The sequence below is a fragment of the Pungitius pungitius genome, chromosome 9 (assembly GCF_949316345.1).
Source record: "Pungitius pungitius chromosome 9, fPunPun2.1, whole genome shotgun sequence".
Classification (NCBI taxonomy): domain Eukaryota; kingdom Metazoa; phylum Chordata; class Actinopteri; order Perciformes; family Gasterosteidae; genus Pungitius; species Pungitius pungitius.
In genome coordinates this window covers 1,606,400-1,626,579 of record NC_084908.1, presented here as the reverse complement: position 1 = coordinate 1,626,579, position 20,180 = coordinate 1,606,400, and the positions used below count along the sequence as shown (strand labels likewise).

The 20,180-nt window shown below is 41.1% G+C and overlaps 1 protein-coding gene across 1 annotated transcript in view; it reads left to right on the top strand.

Moving 5' to 3' along the window:
- The window catches only part of LOC119218307 (zeta-sarcoglycan), a 217,066-nt gene that overhangs the window by 47,248 nt on the left and 149,638 nt on the right, over window positions 1–20,180 (top strand). The window lies entirely within an intron of this gene.

The window sequence follows — 20,180 nt, the reverse complement described above, 5'->3', positions numbered from 1 at the left end:
GAGTAAACTTTCGCAATTTGCACGGAATGTTTTACGATCAACATACTTTATTACAGCTTTTTATCGCCAATTCCCAGATTCTCATTGTTCAACGTTCCTTGATATACATCACTTTGACTCACAACCAGACCCTGAAAGAATTTCAGCGCAAAACTAAGACGCCGTGTTTGTATGATTGTGTGTTACTTAAACGAACCACCATGCAGAGTATTGAGGATTACAGGTTGTAAGAATGAATATCTATATGACTCGCACTAGTTTTGTATATAGTACATTGGATAGATTGATTCTATTAGTTGCCTAATTTTGTAAGTTCATCTTTAAAAGATTTAACTTTTTACAATGTATGCTACTGCAACAGTGTTGCACTGCTTAAAAGACATTTTCTGTACATCTAACTATGATTGCACTGTTTCAATGGAGGTGAAGGACTTATATTTTGCAGTGAAAATCGATCAAGGTGACAGACTGAGAAAGCCCCACAAACTGCTCCCGGGCTCTTAAAGATGCTTCCATTGATTGTTCTGCCACAAAACTCCTTAAGTTGTCAATTAACCTGCAAACCTGCGGCAGACGTGGAGCAGCATCACCTATGTTTTGTCAGGTACAGTATTTTTCTGCTCTCCTGATGGATTAAAATGCAATATTAACGGTTCTTTAAGCTGTGTTTTTGTTTTTTATTTCCAGTTGTTCAGCGTCTTTCCGCTGATTGAATTATTCTTGAAAACAGCTGCTATGGGCTGAAAAAATGCAGCATGTGTTACATGGAAGCAGTGAGTTGACAGATAATTAAAAAATACTCATCATAGCCAAGGTGTACTAAGCAAGAGACTAACTTAATCACATCCAATTAGTAATAAATCCCCATAAAGGGTTTCGATGTATTTCAAATGTAAACACCTTCCCAAAGCCTTCTCTCTTATATCCGGCCTGTTTACTAACGAGATTGTGTAGAAGGTACAATGGCTGTAATCCTGTGCTTAGCTACCTAATTTTATTCCATTTTATTATTCATTGGCAGCCAAAATATTGCTTTTCTCTGCAATACTAAAGCCATAACATTAGCATTAAAAACCCATCCTCCACACACAGGCACAGTCACACTTACACAATAAGCACTTGCCCTCTTACACATATTGCTGTTTCGGTCTCATGCTCGTAAACACACACATACACACACACACACGCACACAGACACACTCGCCAGGGAGTGTGTTGGCATTTCACTACAGCTCATTCTGTCATGACAGCGTACGGAGCCTTCCAGACATCTCAGACAGATTGGCTTCTCATCTTTAAGACAGCTGATAATGAATTTAAAGCACGGCCGGTGGCTTTGGCATACCTGTGGAAAAGCCCAATCCCACACGATGAAAGAGGCAGACACACACTATGTGCCTTGGCAAGACATCATAGCGCCCAGGAAAACAACTAGTTTCACGAAAGGCATGTTTTACTTCATTGCAAGTAGGGAAATGAGATTTGACGGTTCAGCGTTGTCCTGCAGAAACGTGGCAGAAAAAAATGAAGGATTTAAAAACAACATATCTATTGGGCTCCTCCATGCACCTTGTGTGTGTGTTTTGATTGACAGAGTTGGGATCTCAGACATTTTCATTTCAAACAAAATCAGCTGTCAAACACACGTATACGGTGCACACAGCTCCGCCACGCCTCAGACCGCGCTTCCTGTGGAACGCACTGGTGCATAGACATTTGGACACGGAGGAACTCTGTCTTTGTTGTGTTTGTCCCACCCCTCCTCCACTGTGATTGGACGGCCGGGGCGAAAAGAAACAGCGTTTTTAATTTTGAAAAAAGACAAAGGTGCAGCGGCGCTGGAAGGCCCTCGGCAGATGACTCATGTTTCTTTTTTTGACTCACTTGGTCAATGTGGGCGAGCGTGGACAACTGCTGGACTAGAGTAAATAACAAATACCTTTCAGGAGGCGTATGAGGTAAAAGCGTTTAGCACGAGTGCAGCTTAATGAACTCCAGTAGAAGGAGGCCATCAGTAATGTGCAAGTGGCTGAAGGACGTTACGTTGAGGGTAGTCCTCACATTTAAACAGTGATTTACTTTGCTTTCTTCCCCAACTTTTTGCAGCTGGTTGGAGCATTCAAACTGAGACCCTTAATAATGAGCTCTCAGTAGGTGTTGAGCAACCTCTTGCAACCGGATAGTTTGGCTGAGGACCGAGGGGCTAACACACCCCTTTTGGAATCATTAAAACCATGTGAATGACAGCCAGTCATTGGTCCGTCAATGAGGCTGCTCTTTTCACCCCATTAAAAAGAAAAAAACGAGCATTGGATCTCTTAATTGGAAGTAACTTTCAATCGAATCAGGAGTCTCATGAGAGAGTGTGCTATTAGTCCACCTAATGCTGAAGTCCAAACAGCAGCAAATATAATGGGGAGCTCTTTTATTCTCTCTTATGATTTTTCTTTATTTAAGTAAATATGCTGAATTTAGCAGGACCAACAAAAAAAAGTTCTGTTTTAGCCATTGACTTAATCTCAGTAAAATGGCTGTAAAGCAAAAACTACATACAACAGTACATAATATTACATTAACATTCAGTTTGTGAAATGTTACCATCCTCAATAGCTCAACTTTAACTACATTTAATTGGTTTGATTCAGCTCCAAAAAAATACACAATTTGTGGAAAAGTCTTTCAAGTTGTGATGGATATAAAGAATAAAAAGGTCCTCAACTCTCTGTTATTTACGAGAGAAATAATATACATGGAGAAGGAATAGAGGCAAAAAGAGAAGAGAGCAAGATGATATGATTTTCTGGGGATGAAAGGCAGTGTGAGGACGGTAAGAGGACTGAAACAGTAGCATTATCAATTGGATCCTGGCTCTATACACTAATCCCAGTCAAACCTCCCCCTGGAAAGCAATGAGACTGTTACCATCACACAGCCGTGTGTGTGTGTGTGTGTTTGGGATACAGTGGCATCAGAATCATGCAGAGTCCTGGGTTAGAGTGTTAACCATCTCTGAGGTTGTAGAATCGCTTTTCACAAACTCCTGGGAACCATCAGCAGTCAATCTAGTCTCTTATCGGGGGGGGGGGGGGGGGTGATGTGGTACGCACAGTGGAGACATTAGAAAGTCTCCGCCACACACACACCAACCGGCTTCATCCACGCTGTGGCACTTTGGAACAGGGCGTCTCAAACAGCTCTTTTAGCCCAGGGTCAGCAAAATATGGGTTGACGTAAACCACACTGGGAATCTGTGAAAACACAGTATACGGACGTCTTTGTGGATGCATCAGCAACGTCTCCATAGCGCACGGCATGCGCATGCATTGGATGATGAAAACGAAATGCTGCTAAAAACAGCTGCTGCAGCTTCAGATAATCAAAAGCGATGCGTACTTAGAGAAATGCCAAATTGCTGATAATAAAAGTAATTATTGCAGCCAGCCGTGTGAAGAACGATACAGCCAGTGGTGAGCCTTCTCTGCTGGCCTAAACAGAATCACAAGGTTTAAGCCTTTTTTTCTTCTTCTTCTAAATACACTACATGCATTCAAATAATCTTTTCACATTAGCTTATTTTTTCATTGCACAGCTCCTGTCTTCCTCTGTTTCTCTGCTTCCAGTGCAGTTTGTTTTAAAGGGAGTTTTTATCCAATCAGATCCAGTCCCTGGGTCTCTTTGTAAGAGAGGCACGAGGGTCCTAGACTTTGAAGGTTAAAGTGAATGGGGACGATATTGTTGATTATCATAGACTTCAACCAATCAGATCTGTAGTTCGACATGTTGGGCGTATGCCAGTAGTACCTAGGCCGCCTCATGAGTACGTCTGCATTAACATGCAGCAGTAACCCTGTGATTGGTCAGTGGGTCAGCGAGACATTTGTCACAACAGCAAGCTAGCAAATCTTAGTAGTTGGAGTCCAGGAGGGACTTTGTCTGTAAATAGTGAACAGCATTTGGTAAGTAAAGTGCTTTTGTGTTTTTACATCTGCAGTAGCGTGTAAATAAGTCTATCGAGTGGTTTTCACTGTGTAGTTAATAATAAGCGCCTGGCCCGTGCTCTTTAATATGTTAGTGCTACAGTTTTGATGGATTGTTTTGTTGTAAATAAATGTGACTGCTGCTTGTGCTCTGTCATTGAGTTTGATCTGACTTTTCGCATTTTCCTTTGATCACGCAGCACCCCGACATGCATGCATTTATCGCAGTCAGTGCATGAGCTTCATGCAACAAATGATTCCACTTTGAATGAAACAACAGGACATTTAGACAAGAGAGGGCTGTTGGGGGAAGGAAAGAAGGAGAGCAGTGTTCACGCAAAGGGTCGGAGGCCGACCGCAGAACACTGAAGTCAAATAAATAAAGAAGTTTGAAAGGGGCTAACAGCGAGAGGAGAATGAGAAGAAAGAGAGGAATAAGCGAGGGGATGGTTTTATAAAAGAGCAGCTCCTGTCTGCTGGTGCCGCTCCCACACCGGCCTCCCCCAGACGATGGTGTGATGGGTCGGAGATGAAAGAGAGACTTTGAAGAAGAAGTGATCCTTCCAAGGAGGAGGCGAGGGATCAGAGCAGAGGCCCTGACACTGCAAGACATGTCAAGATACACACACACAGTAGGTTTCACATTATGCACTTGACTTCCTTTGGAAGTACTTTAAAGGTGACTTTACGATCCATTTTATTTGGCTTTTCACACAGCTTGCTGAAACTGACCATATGGGGTCCCACTTTCTCTGTGCTGACTGCACTAAAAGGCTCGCTAACGCCATCTGTACCAGTGCAGTGAATGGCGAGCGAAGCTAAGATCTTGAAGAAGCTGCCGCATTCTGTTTTCGGGGAAAATCTGTTCTGAAAGCTTAAGAAAAAAAAATACTTTCAAATCCCTGTTGGTGTACTTACATATTTTCTCCAGAATGTCAATTAATTTCATTTTTTCTACATCACAATTTTCCTTTCCCATCTCTCGGGTACTCTGTCAGATTGAATCCCTCCAATCATCTAGCTGCCCATCAAAAACTCTACCCATTGATTTTCATTTTTTTTAAACCCATGCCTCTCTTAATGTCTTTGTCATTTGGTGCTGTCAGCCTTCAGTTTCATTCAGTCATACAGTCTTAAATTGATCTTTTTTTTGAAAGGCCAATTGAGAAATTGGCCTTTCTATGGTTCTGAAATTTCAAATCTAGAAATCCATAATTTTTTCCTTTAACTCATTTGATTTTTCTATTAAAACGTATTCTCTCGTCATCCTGTTTCTACCCAGCGTTAATTGCTTAGCCTTTCCACTTTTCATTTCTTGAACTATGGTGTTCACACTTACAGTGTCCACAGCGGCAATCAACCCGTGTGATGTGCTAATAGCGGTGACAATGTGATAGCCAATACTAAAGGTAAGCCCTATTTTAAATTGCTCTGAAAGGTCACAGAAGAAGACGAGGAAAAATAACCTCTGGCCTCACCCAAGAGTGTCAGCAACGACAAAGGGTTGATGGATACTACGGATAGTTACATTTAGACTGGATTCTATTACCCTTTTGCCGTTAAAAGCAGGCCGGTGATTGAAGAACTCAACTTAAAGGTTTAATGTTTCACGGACCTGTGCTGGTGGACATTAACCCCTTTGTGGTGTTCTTCTACAAGACTGAAAGCGCTGGACTGTAACTTCCCTGGACCTCGGACTTTTGGATGAAGGAAAGAAGAACAATTATCTTTGGAACGGTTCCTTGTACTATTCCCAAAAATGGATCATTGGGCCTCATGCAGGATAAATGTTTTTTTTCTTCACCAATACGATCATTTTTCAGAGTTCTAACGGTTCCTGGCCTGTCGTAGTTAGTCCGACATTGTTTTTCACTAATGGATTTTATGTTTCATTACTTTGAAACAATTTAGTGTCATGAAATCCTGTATAAGTTATCATGGTTATGTTGACGTTAAATAATAAGGTCAGGGAGAAGATTAACCCCACAAACGTCTTTTTGATGCCTCTGTGCTTCGGGCCCTTGGAGGAGCTTGTGTCTTTAAGCAGCGTTGTGACATTCTGAAATAGTCTGATGAAGAGTGATGCCTGGCAGCCTAATATCACATATTATGCCATGTGTGTTTTTTTGTCAATCTCCACTGCTTGAGTCCCTCCCCCTGCAGTCATTGCTGTTTCTTTGCACATTTTCTTTTGGGGTCTTTTGAGTTTTTGCCCACGTGCCTCACTGATGGCATTCATCATGGTTACAACAGTCGTTTCTTGAATCTCATGTGGCACATTCGCAAGATAAGATTATAGAAATTGTTGTTGAATGTGGCCCTGTATCTCAAAAGATACTGCGGTTAATATAGTTTATGACATAAAATATTACTCCGGTGCCAATGAAAGTGATATTTAAGTAGTTCAACAAATTGGTAGTTCTGTTACTCCGAGCTGTTACCTCATTGGCTTACGCGCTATTAGAAGTCTCATGTCTCAAGTGTCACTTCAGCTTAAATTGTTTCCACATATACAACTTTGAAGAGAAGATGGGGACAAGTATTGCGTTTAATTGGAACTACAGACTAGTGGTTGGACTCATTCCGCCTCAGTACGTTCACACACACGCTGTTTCTGCCCTTAGGCTAATGGTTAGCTGTCATCCAGTAACTGCTTTGAGACTGTGTTTCCTGACATTTAGGCAGCAGGTGATGTTACACCTCCAGCTCCCTCCATGTTAAGTGTCCCGCTGCATATTGATTGAGAACCTGTTATACAGCGAAAAACATTGATAACCAATTACACGCATGGCTTTTATTGTTGTGCACGTGCACACAAACGTGCGTGGGGAATAGGTCAACGGGGTCAGATGGTGGACAAGTCTACAGATGATCACAGGCAAGGTTGTAATGAATTGGTGTGTAGGGGGCGGGTTGAGATTAAAGTGGATGATTAAAAAAAAGAGAGATTTAGTCTTCTTTTGGACCGGAGTATTCCTTCTTCCCTTCTCTCGTCTCCTCTTTCATTCCGCCTCTCCCTTTACTCTCTACTCTCGTTTCTCGATGTTTCTACGAATAAGCCATTTAGTTAGAACAATTCTCTCACATCCATTGTTAAATAGAGATGGGATGATAACAATAAAACTTAAATGGACTTTTTCCTGGGTGACTACGGCAGTGTTTTTCAACCTCTTCTGAGGCGCGGCACATTGTAATATCACAAAGATCCTGTGCCACACCAACAACCAGAACATCACCTGAATCGTGATATCAGGGAGAGGGCCGCGCATCTTGTTCACAATGCCTTTTACAGGAAGGCAGTATTAATGTGTCTGCCACAGTGTGTTCGTTTTGGGTTTTTTATTTGGCGGCCAGTTCACGTACTGCAGCTCGTAGTTTTTCTCATAAAAGTTACTGTACCCGTTTCTCAGTTTGGGTCCGCAGGGGATCAAAAGTAGTCCGCTTTCTTGTTTTGAAGTGACGGTTGTTTTCTTCGGAGATGAAGCTCTTGCTTGGGATCACGGATGTGTTGGAGCAGAGGCCCTGTCAATGGCTTTTCCCCAAACATAACAGTGTATAATATGTACTAAAACAAAACAAATAGAACTATGGGTTTCACAGTCCAGAAAACCACCATATACGTGTTTTGGGGTTCTTGCAAGTGTTGAATTATTATCACCAGGATTGGGATTCAGCATGAATAACAGAAATGTTAACAGATGCCTCAATTAGAATAGTGAAGAAAGTATTGTCTTTATAGACTATAAATGTGTTTTTCATTTAGATACCCTCATATGTTACAGCTATTCTAGTATTGATTGTTTCATTCCACAATGAAATGCAATTTAACTGAATAGAGAGATGTCTGGCTGTATTTTTGTGTGTGTGTGTGTGTGTGTGTGTGTGCTCTGGCACAGTAGGGCCGCTGATAGCTGAACACATGGTGGATTCCTTCCTGTGAATGTACTGAATATCCAACAAAGAGGAAGAGCCAGATAGAAGCTCTGATTTATTCAGTGGAACAGCAGGAGGCGGAGTGTGTGAAAGTCAATCATTTCAAAGTTTATTTGCTTATTCAACAGCTCCATAGTCTGATCATCATTCTTCTCACTTGGTTCAGTAGGAAAGTGTAAACCTACAGAATGCTGATGTGTAGGTTTTGTTGTGTCAATGCTATGTTGTTGTTCTTGCCAAAGTGTATCATTTTATATGCGTAAATCTGCTGCTAGAGTGTATATTGCTGTGTGCCTGTGTGTGTCTTTGAGGTGAATAATAACTTTTTTCTTATTACCCTGGATACAGCACGCTGCTTCCAAGCTCCGCTCACTGGAGTTCAATTACCAGATTCCCTCTGGCTCGCGTTTTATCACTGAATAAGTAACTTCCCGATACTGTGTGTGTGTGTGTGTGTGTGTGTGTGTGTGTGGTAAAAGTCATACAGTTGCATGAGAAAGTTCCTGAAACATGCACCGAGGTTTCTACACGCAGCATGTTTAAGGAAATCATCCATGGATGCCTGCACACAGGTTTGTGGAGAGATACACTGAAATTAATTCATACAAGCACACACACACTGGTATTCACAAGTACACATAACACAGTGGCACATTCATTAGATTTGGGTCGTCAACACCGCAATGAATGCTGGCAAAACCGAGATAGATGGTGTCTCACTGTTCACTGATGTCGGCACACTGGTTTTACTACCATGTGTGTAAGTGATTGCATGGTTCCACAGCCCAAAACAGAAACATTAAACTAGACTTTGTTTCAAGTCGGGTGACATTTCGAGATTCCAGATTCCATCTGATTTATCCAAGTTTTAACATTCGGAAGAGCTGCTGACATAAGTGCAGCGTATTTACTCAGTTAAGTATCTGTAAGTCGAAACACTAGAAGGGATTTACTCTTTATGAGTGACATTTACAGAAAACTCCATGGTCTGAATAAATGTCAAGCAATTGGGAGATAAGGTGTTGCAGATTCATTAAAAGAAAATGAACATTCATATGTACTTGGATTGTTTTACATATTAAATGGTAGCATTTTAAGTAATATATTCATTCACCCTTTGAAGTAGTTTTATCTAAAACTTACTAACATATACCTATAATTTTATAGCAATCAACAGCAATATCATACTGAAAATAAATATAGCTGAGGAGATGGTCACACACTTGCCATGGCAACAAAATGATGGCCGTAAATATAATAGAAGTGATAATAATGCAATGCTGCATTATATATTACACTAGACACGATGTCTAGTTTGTTTGAGGTATCCATAACAGAACAGTCTAACGTGGAGTGGTAAAATATATCCATCTTATTTTTGTTCGTGTTTAATTAGCTTGTCCTGACACTAGCAGCCAATCCATCTTCATTCTCGGGTAGAGGGGCGGGGCTTAGGCGTACGCGGTCAGGTTCAGTCGATCGGAGAAAAGCAGAAGCCGGATATCAACTCAAGGAAATAGGTAAAAGTGTTAAGAGCAATAGTGTTATGACTTAAGGGCTGGCGACCAGCTTAACATGTGTTGTGGACTCTTGTTATCCAGAGGTAAACATGAGTTTGAGTATTATTTGCTATACTGTGACTAAACGTTGTATTGCAAAACCGAGTGTGATGCTAATCGCGAGAAGCTGTTAGCATTAGCATACCTGTGCCTTTGAAATCAGTTGTCAATCGCCGTAAAGTATAGACGTGTTATTTAGCTGAGTTATCTGATACAGGAGACGGGTATTTATGACTGTAAGAGAGGATCGGCACAGCTCCTTTGGACCACCATGGAGAGCGGTTTCCCGCGTTGGCGCGTGCTGCTGTAGGATGTTTCTTCTTCCGGGTTCTGCCTGCCGTCCATTGACCAGCTTCCCCTCATCGTCTCCTCTTTGTGAGTACTCACTAAATTGTACGGGCCTTTTTGTTTTAGGCCTCTGCGTACCATATAGCTAACGTTACATGGGACGGGTGTAACACAATACAGAATGGTATTAACTGTTCTCCATCAACCTTCCAAAATGGTTGTGATAGTATACATGTTTTGCCACATGTATTTGTTTCCCCTTCCAGACACATGCAGCCTACTTCATTATTATTTTTAAATGTATCTAATTATTGTATGCAGCCTTCTTTATTATGCGCTCCCCGTGCCTTTACCTACAGCACTGAGTGTCACAGCTGCACTCAGACACCGGCACGCATGCAGGTCTCAGACAGTGGTAAAACATTCTGTTCCAGAATGGAAGAATAGAACAGAGAGAAATGGAAAACACTTAATCTGGAACGGACAGCAGCTGCACTATAAAAGTAAACAACTTACCTGTGGAAGCAGGCAAGCTTAGCAACAGCAACCTAGGAAATGAAATACGTTATCTTTTGGAGGATGTTACCTGGTATTTAGAGGGATACCCATCCATGGAAAGCCATCATCAAAAACCTTGTTAAAAGGTGAGACCACTGTCTGGATATTTAACATTGCATTTGGTCTTATAAGAAGGACAGAGCTTGACAAGATTGACACTTATTGGCATAAGTGCAAAGTTAAATCCCAGCTGTTTGCTGTTATGGTTAAACATGTGTGACTTACTAGTGTCTGTTTGCTAATTCAGGTGTGCATTGACAAGGCTGATGGTTATTAATAAAGCAATAAGGTACGAGAGGCTGTACTTTATTGTCCAATAATGTAACAGTTTGTGGGTGTAGTTAGGCAACCCTCGAACTGTTACACTATTTAAGATAAAGTACTGCCTCAAGTACTTCATTGCTTTTATAACACGGTTTCCAGCGAAATGATCAATGGTAATTAAATAGCTGCCATTCAGCACAAATTAGTTGTAATCTCCACACGTTTTGTATCACATTTCATATTGTCCGGTTGCGAAAGCTCACATTGCCTCAAAACGATCATTTGTGGGATTTCTGGGAGGTTTCTGGTGATCACCCCCGAGCGTGTTACTTTGAGTGCGCAGTGATATGGAACAATGGGGCCAATGTGAACAGCAACTGTACATTATCATTCAATAATGTCGCCCCTAGACTCACTCTCACCCAATCAGAATGCTGGATTTCATCTACACGTGTTATAATAGGAAATATAGCATTAGGTACATTGTGATGGTTTGACGGCGAACATTACTAACCGATGCATATTGCAAAGCAAGTCTCGCTCAACACAACAGATGCAGCTCATTTCACTGATTAGTTCTATTGAGTATACAGGTGCCTATTAGGAAAAAAGGGGTGTTCCCTTATTGGTAAACAGCATGAATTTCAGGAACGTTTTGTGGATTGCTTCCACTGTTGTCCACAGATATTTGTGTTGGTTTTCTGTTGATGATGGTAACCACATCTGACTCATCACTGCCCTGACTTTTCACAGGTGTATAATGCATTAGTCATTTGTTACACTAAGAATACTAACTCAAATTACTTTTCAACTTCTCAACCAAACCACACAACAGTATGTGCCAAGTGATTGAGTTACTTTTCAAGCCCCTGACAATATGTCATAACATATCTAGAGAAAATAAATCCCCAAAAAGTAAACCCACTCCCACCGCGGTTGGTAAGTGGGTAAAAGAACGTTATTAGTCAATGTCAAGTAACCAATAGAGCACTCGTACAACAGCAAGGGACGGAATGATTGAAGAAACTAAACAAAAATGGGGTTAGAGCTATTGGAAATAGAAAAATGGGGAGGGTGTAGGAAAGCTAGGAGGAGGAGGAGGAGCAAAGGGATGAGAAGAGAGACCGAAGTGGAAGACAAAAGCCAAACAAGAGGGAATAGCTAAACAAAAAAACGAGAATGTAATTCATGTCAGTCGGGCTACTGTGCATCATCCTGTATTCACCGGCACATGATGTACTTCTGCCTCACACAGTGTGTGCGTGTGGGTGAGCACTACAATATTCTCCTCTCTGAGGAAAGGTTGCCATGGTTTGGATAAGGATACAGATAAAGGCATGTGAAATGGGGTTGTAAATCAACATTCACACAAACACACACTAGTACTTGCGCACACACACACACACTCCGCTCTTCGACCTTGACTTTGGCTGCTACCCTCCACCTCTCATGAACATGTCGTGTGTATTATCCTCCCCCCCCCCCCCCGCTGCTGGAGACCGATGTTTATCTGCTTTACAGAAGATAACGGAGAGCACACAAGGGAGCGAATGGGGGAGAGCAATAGAAAAAAAGAGATAGAAATTGTGTGAGCAAGACTGGTAGAGAGAGAGAGGGAGATGTGGAGGGAGGACTGAGTAGGGTTTTAGCTCCAGAGCAAGAAATATAGAGAAATGAAACCGAGAGGGGTCTAAATAATAGATAATCTAGCCAAATAATAGATAGAAGGACGGGCAAAACTCTCACTGTCCTACATTTGTTCATTTGTTGAAGGAAAGGCACAGATGAAAATCTGATGTGTTTCAAGGATTCTTGGTGGGTGGTGTCCAACCGCAATACTTTTTTGGGGCATCAAAAGAAATGGTCAAATTCAAAAAGGTGGCTCACATGAATGGTCAAATTCATAATGCTGCTAATTTATCCATTGTTTGTCTTCCACCCCATGATTATACACTTTCTATACAGCTTCTGTTGATTAAGGTGCACAGATTGTGGAAAATTTTTTTTAAATGTAAAACGTGGTAAATTAGGTAAAAATAAATCTGATTTCATAAGGTTTTGGTTAAAAATATGTTTGTGTCACCTAAAGGGAGATTGTATCATTCAGATGTTGTTTCAGCATTACTATCGCCACACATCACAGGGATGAAATCCAACTCTCCCACGGACTTTTATAAGGGACACTTCCCGAAGGCGTAAAGCGTATGTCCTCTCTATGTCCTCCCGAGGCCAATGCCATGAACAACCCTTTTCTTCTTTTACGATTGCTGGAGAGATTCAATGGCTGTGGTGTTTTTTTTTTTCCCAGCCCTGAAGTTAGCCCATTATTGTGAAGTACAGTATGTCCTGGTTACAAGTTAATCTGTCCCTGAGCAATGCTCACAGGCCACCAGCAGTGTCCATGACATATACTTGCAGGTAAACACTGCAGCGGTGCAGCACTGCTGCATTCTTTTTGGAATGGCATTTGGAATTATTATTATTATAGAAGAGGAATCCTCTTCCCCCAACGTGTCTTTTAATAAGTTGTCATAGCCACCGCAATCTCATTCCAGTGCTGTTCTGTAGGCAGCTGGGATCATTCAAGTGCTGAATTATTTATAATGTACATAAGTTCAAACAATGTTGAACATGGTGTGGCAATCAAAATTGCACTGGTGTATTCATGCGTGTGCATACGCATGTGACCGCCCGCCTCCTACACTTGCTCTATTAATAACAGTGTTATCCATTGTGACTCATACTAACGCCAACTCCTGCATGCTGACTCATATCATGCTCCACTAGTTATTTCTCACTTAAACATCTTTTGACCTTGCGTGATAGTCCCTTAACTAAAGGGGATGTGGGTTTTCTCAAAGTGAGACCGATTATTCAGAAAGTCAATAGTTCCTTGGCGAAAGGAAACCCGGGTCTTCTCAGAATAGTGCTAATTTGTAAGGAGTTCAACAGTCCCTTGGTGAAATCACTCTTGGGTCTTCTCAAGATAAAATAGTGCAACTCATTAGTACCTCAATAGTTCCCTGGATGGCTATAGTTTCCTCACGATAAAACGAGACAAATTATTTCAGACTTGAGTGTTACTTTGGCCAAAGCTACACCTATTATTCCTCCAACTAAAACAGTACTAATTCATTAACATTTCAATAGTCCCATAGCCAAAGAAGATCCGACTTGAAGTGAATGAAGTGGCACTAATTTATGACAACACAGCGGAGGAAAACCGTTCTTTGGAGCAGTAGAAATAAATTAAGTGGTTGCTGATAATCTCCAGTAAAGGCTTTGTTTGAAAACTTTCATTAATCAATACAGCCACAAAATATTTGGGATGAACAGCAGCCTTTAGCTGCACGGGGACATTAACAATATATACATCATCATGTTTTTGATCAGAAGCATGTTACCTAGACAAGAATCTTAGTATAATCTTCTATTCTAAATTTACCCATTTCTTTTAAACTTAAATTACATGACTCCTCTGACAATAATCACTCCGTTATTTTAATCCGAGAATACTTATTTTTGTCTCTTTGCTGTTGAATGTTTACATTTTCTTTCAAGGTGAAAAACTGAATATAATCACCAGCCTAAATAAGCGAGAATTTTTAAAGAGAAATACACAAACACTAGTAAAATGAATCCACACATGCACACAGAATGGTGTGCTGAGTGGTGCTGACTCATATAGATTAGAGGAGAATAATAATCCTATTTCCCTCCCCCCGTGTCTTCTATTACACTTGACAAGAGCAGATTGGATTTGTGTGTGTGTGTGTGTGTGTGTGTGATGGGGAAAGAGCTAAAACATATGGGGTGTGACAGTCTTTCTGAGATATGCACACAGCAGTTCAAGAACTGTGTGTGTATTTAGTTTGGTTGGAGCCCTCCCTGTTGGTGCACAAGCAGCTGCACACTAAAAACCAAATGAAAGCGGACGGGGATTCAAACAGACAATTAACAACAGAAAATGCTGCTGAGTTAAGTTTGTGTATGTGTGAGTGCCACAGTAGTTAATGGTTTAATGGCTAGAAATGGGCCCTTAATGTCCATTAGAGTCAAAGGAAAATCAATAATTGTCATATGATGGACTTGGGGTCTGAAAGCATCCAAGTGTCTCCGCTGTGTCCGTCTCTGTCTGTGTGATTTATGTCTCACTGTTCACTGTCAAGGAGTTTGTCTGCAGCTCTATTGTCGACTGTTAACAACACTCTTCACATATTTCTTCTTCCACTCTCCTCCATTGTGAAATCATTCTGTCTATCTCTTTCCTCTATCAAGGTGTTGAGTACTTGTTAATCTCTAAGGTAAATATTACCACGGAGATCAATTGCTACCTTTAACACTGAAACACACACTAAAACGCACACGAAACAATCATGAAGGCAAAGGTGGTAAAGGCCCACTACTTGACACACGCAGCTAAGTGTTGACCCTTTGACCCTGAGCTTCTTGGAACAGCTCCTTCCTAATGACTTTATCTCCCCTCCTTGTCTCTCTCCCTGCCCTCTCTCGCTCACACTATCAATATCTCCCCTCCCTCCCCACCTCCCTCTCTCTCGCCCTGTGTGCTGCCATCCGTTGTGTAGCTTCTTCCTTCCCTCTCGCACAATGTTGTACCCAGACAGCAGCATCGGTGTCATCCCACCCGCCCGCTTACACCCAAAGCAAATAGCAATAATCGGAGAATGTGTATCTCTGCCACAGCTGAACACACATTTATTCTAGTCATAGTCAAGAAAAAACACACTTATTGACAAATCCAGTAAATAATCGGTAACAATTTGCACATATAGTTGGACCGTAGTGTAAATCTAAAGTTTCATCACAATTATATTTGGTCTTATTGATTCTTCATAGCCCCTTTTAACACAAGCAGTTACACAAATGAACAAGGGATCACAGTAAAGATGAAAAATCAACGTCAGGGACAGAGTTGCTTTGTTTGAATTACTCGTTTGCTACACATCCAATAGGCCAACTCACCTTTGGAGGGTGCTGGGTGGAGACAATACAATGTGAACATAGAATGGAGGGAATAACCAGGCTCTACGGACCAGTCTGCCCGTCTGTATTGGGGTGCATGAGTGTTTAGGACAAGGTACGATTTTATAGTTCCATCTAGTGCTTGTAAAAGGAGGCAGATTCATCCCCACATCTTCTTCACAGCTTCTCCTTCATCACTAGGCTCTCTGTGTGCTTTTCTTCCTCCGCTCTTCCCCTCAGCCTCTTCTTCCTCAATTTTAGAAATTTGAATTCTTCCATGGATTGCTTGACCACAAGACGAGATCATTTAATATTTTTATTTTAATTATCCACATTATTATCACCTACAGACTATCCAAATTTACACCAGTTATAATATAACTTGATCAGGCTTGTTAAAGATGTTGTGATTTGCATGAGTGATTACTGGACATTTCGCCATAAAGAATCCGTCTTTTTTTTTTTTAACTACAATAGACTACAGGGAAAAGAGGCATATTCTCCTAAAGCAGATGTCAGTAAGACGCTTGCCATCCAAATCGTTGTGCTGTCCTCAATGGGTGAATATGGAATATACAATGGTTTGGGATTTGTCGGTGTTTGACCTAAGTTTCTTTTGCAAGGACAATTTTGTACAAGGTTCTAAATGTAAATGATCTGATGTTTTAATTAAAATGTACAGCCATTTGATAGAAGATTTCAGCTGGAAGCGAGAGTAGTAATATAGTGAGCATACACAGCTATAATTATAGCTTTGCTTCATTCGTGTGTGGCCACACACTTTTATTTTAAGTGTATGATGAAATGGTTGCATAGAAAAGTGGCTCCTCTGGCATAATTAGTACTACGCATACTTTGTCCACTATGCCAGAGTAAAAATTGATGATGGAAAAAGAAACCGTTGAACCAGCTGGATGACCTGAATTGGGCAGAGGCCTGTATTTACTTCATGTATTATATATTGGGTCTGCTGTTAAAAAAATACCAGGTGGGCCAGTATCATTACCTACCGCAGACAGCAAACCTCTATCTGCTGAGTAAATATTGAGCTGCTTGGACAGACATGCAGTGGTTGTCATAGTAACTGGCCCATATGAGATGTTGGAAGACTGCATAACATATTAAGATGTTGCACGCCAGAAATGTTTGCCTGCTGTAGCAGTTGACTGAGAACTTGATGGCGCCACCGAGTAAGTCCTTGCTGTGTGTGTGTGTGTGTGTGTGTGTGTGTGTGTGTGTGTGTGTGTGTGTGTGTGTGTGTGTGCGCTCTCTGTTGTTCACCAAGCATAAACGCACCTCAGTGCATGTTACCATAGAACACCTTGCAGACATTTTAGGGGTGTTGTGTCACAGAAAAAGTGTTTTCTTATTGTGTGTGTGCCCTCGCCCCTCGTGCTCGCTGAAAGGAGAATTGTGTACAGTCGTGCTGCGGAGTTCTTTTTTTCTTTTTCTCCACACTGTCTGATGTGCAGAGACTAATGTCCCTTATTGGCATAACGTTACAAAGCAGGTAATACTGACAAAACGCTATGACTTTAACCAGAGGAAATTGCCCTAATTAATGTTTTATGTTTACTTTGTACTTGCCGAGCAACATGCAACACATTCAATTAGTGCAACTGCTACAAAACACTGCGTCAGACATGTATAGGGGCTTGAGGGGGAGGGAGGGACGGTAGTATTGTGAAACTTGGAAACCAATTATCTACTAACAGTGGATCCTCCTTAGGGACCACTCAAAGACCAGGAGCAGAAGCTCTGTGTGTAGTCGCATGTGTGTTTGTGTGGGTCTCCTTCTGATTCTGTGTCTGGACAGGGCAGCTGAGGCAATTATAAGTTAAGAGTTCCCATTCAGGGCCGTTGTTTACGTGTCTGGGAAGAGAGAGAGAGGGGAAGAGAGAGAGCAAGGGACAGCGCAAGGGACAGCGAGTCCAAATGCCATGAAAAGACCCAAATGAACAATTAATTGATCCTCTCATCATTTCCATCATGCTCTTTATCCATATGTACATACAACATTGTGGACCAAGATGATGTTCATGTGAAGTTATTGGTAGTTATAGGTATTCCATAGTTTGTTCTACAATATCTGCCTCTCCAGATATGAATGAAAGTTGTGTTTTTAGAGTGGTTCACGCCTGCCTGAGTGGCTTGTATTTGGCTACATTCATAAAGATGGAAATTGTGTATCATTTGCATGTAACTTTTATGGTTAATAAAAGGTCAGAATTCTCACATTATCAAATCTGGCCCTCTTTGAAAAATGTTTGGACATCCTTGCTGTATGAGAATGTGAGAACTGTGTAAGAATAAACTTACCATCCATGACATTAAGAATCACGTCAATATTTGGGTCTTGGCCAGTTCTCTCCTCTTCACAGTAGTACGTTTTGGAGTCTGACTTTTGGAGATTCCTGAAGGTCACCAACAAGGTCTTTTGTTATTTAACTTTATCTATTTTTAGCTGTAATTTTCCATATTCTTCTTTGATGGTATGATGGTCCTCCGTGCATGGACTGGAACAAAAGTACTTGATATTCTCTGTTACATCAGGCAAAAAATAAATGATGAAATATATAATATAGAACATCACATCTTAGTTAATGAAATCACTTAAGTTACGTGACGTTGGCGACCGTCACGTAACCTAAGTTACCGATGCCGTGTTTTTAAATTCACATAAAACTTTAGAACAAACTGCTCTTAGTGATAAAATCGTAGCACTAACAAATGGTAGCACTTAAATTCTACTTATAATGGCACTTTCCTATAACATGTTTTGAAACTGCTTATTTGATGAAAATTATACTTTCTTGTTACTTGTTCTTCTGAGTTTGCCTCTCTATGTGAAAATGCACTTATTGTAAGTCGCTTTGGATAAAAGCGTCAGCTAAATGACACGTAATGTAATAATGTTAACATTCTGCCCCCCCATCACTCCCCTTTCACTTCCTCTTACTGTCTTCAGTTGATGCTGGAACACACACACAAGCTGTTTCTCATTTAGTGGCTGTGTTCCTCTAGATCTACAGAGCCTTCTACGTAGAGCCGCGTGCTTCTACGAAATGAAATGGTCCGGCCTGTGGGGAACTTCCTGTTTGCGGCACCAGCTTTTTCTGTGACAGTAAAGCCTTATGTCTAAAAATGTATGAAGTAGCGCCAGATCATCATCGTCTTACTTCCTATTTCAACCAAATACCAAATCAAGCACGGGGGGGGGTGCACTATTCAGCGATAATGTCCGGGTGCTGTTCACATTGACCCCAGCGTTCCATATCACAGTAACACGTTAGATCTTGCGCAACCGTTAGTGGACTTTTTAGCTTTTAGCTCGGTAGCGATCGTTTGATGATCGTTTTGAGGCAATGCGAGCTTTCACAACCAGACAATTAAAGGTGGACGTCATGAGCGATGTGAATGAATGAGATGGTCCAAGGAGACACAATGCTGTTTTACTATTTTTCTCTAGGCTACTGAAATGCATTACACAACACGTTAGTGGCTAATACTATTTTGTGCTGAAAGGCAGCTATATACCAGACGTACCAGTAAATCTATAATTTCACTGGTAACCGTATTATAAAAACAATAATGAACTTGAAGCAGTACTTTATTTTCAATAATGTAACATTAATAGACGATAAAGTACTTCCTCTCGTACCTTATTGCTTAAATAACTCTTATATCCGTAGATATTCAAGAGAATTTATAAGTACTTAAATTTAAAAGTGAACTTCCCCCCCTGCTACCGTCTTGACTAAAGCTAAATCTTCAATGGTCTGCAATGCATGATGGGAAATGCTCGACAGCAAAGTACACATCAGATTTGTCCTCTTAATCGTGTCCTGGAAGGCTGCATTCTTTGACCCCGTTTGAAGGAGACGACGTAATGGGACACAACCGAAGGTCCACGAATGCAACGTGTGGAGGACGCTGCCCTGCACACACACACACACACCTACTCGTACTCTCACCCACACACTGAGACACAAAGCACACAGTGTAATGTGTAACATTGTGTCAGTGTGAACAAAACCGAATGCCGTACACATGAAGAGGAAAACATTATTTATTCAGAATTTGAACGGCACAGAAAAGTACATTTTAAATGCAAAAAATAATGTTAATGGCTGACAATTTGACACTTAAAACACAATAACTCAGACTTGCGTATGACACAATAAAAACTAAGCATGTTAGCAGACAGATAAAGAAGCACAAAGCACAAAGTATTCAGTATTCAAGGTGGACGTGTGTAAACCTTAAGACTCCTGGACCTGAAGGCATCCTCGGCCGAGCTCTTATGGCTTGTGCAAAACAACTGGTTAGGAAGACTAAAGACACGTTTTTATTCCCTCGTCTCCTTTGGTCCATCCATTTTTCAATCTGTTGTCTTTTATATATATATTTCGTGCTTCGTCCCATATATTTGTATGTGTTGTACTTTTGAATGCTGTCATATACGGTAGTCTAGTGCGCTTGCACATATACTGTGGGTTGTACGGTAGTTGATGTAAAGGGAGACACACGGTGATCCATTAAACTAGCGCGCGGCTAACTAAGAAGCCTCTAATGCATTTATTTACAAATGCAAATTTAAATTCATCACATAGCACTT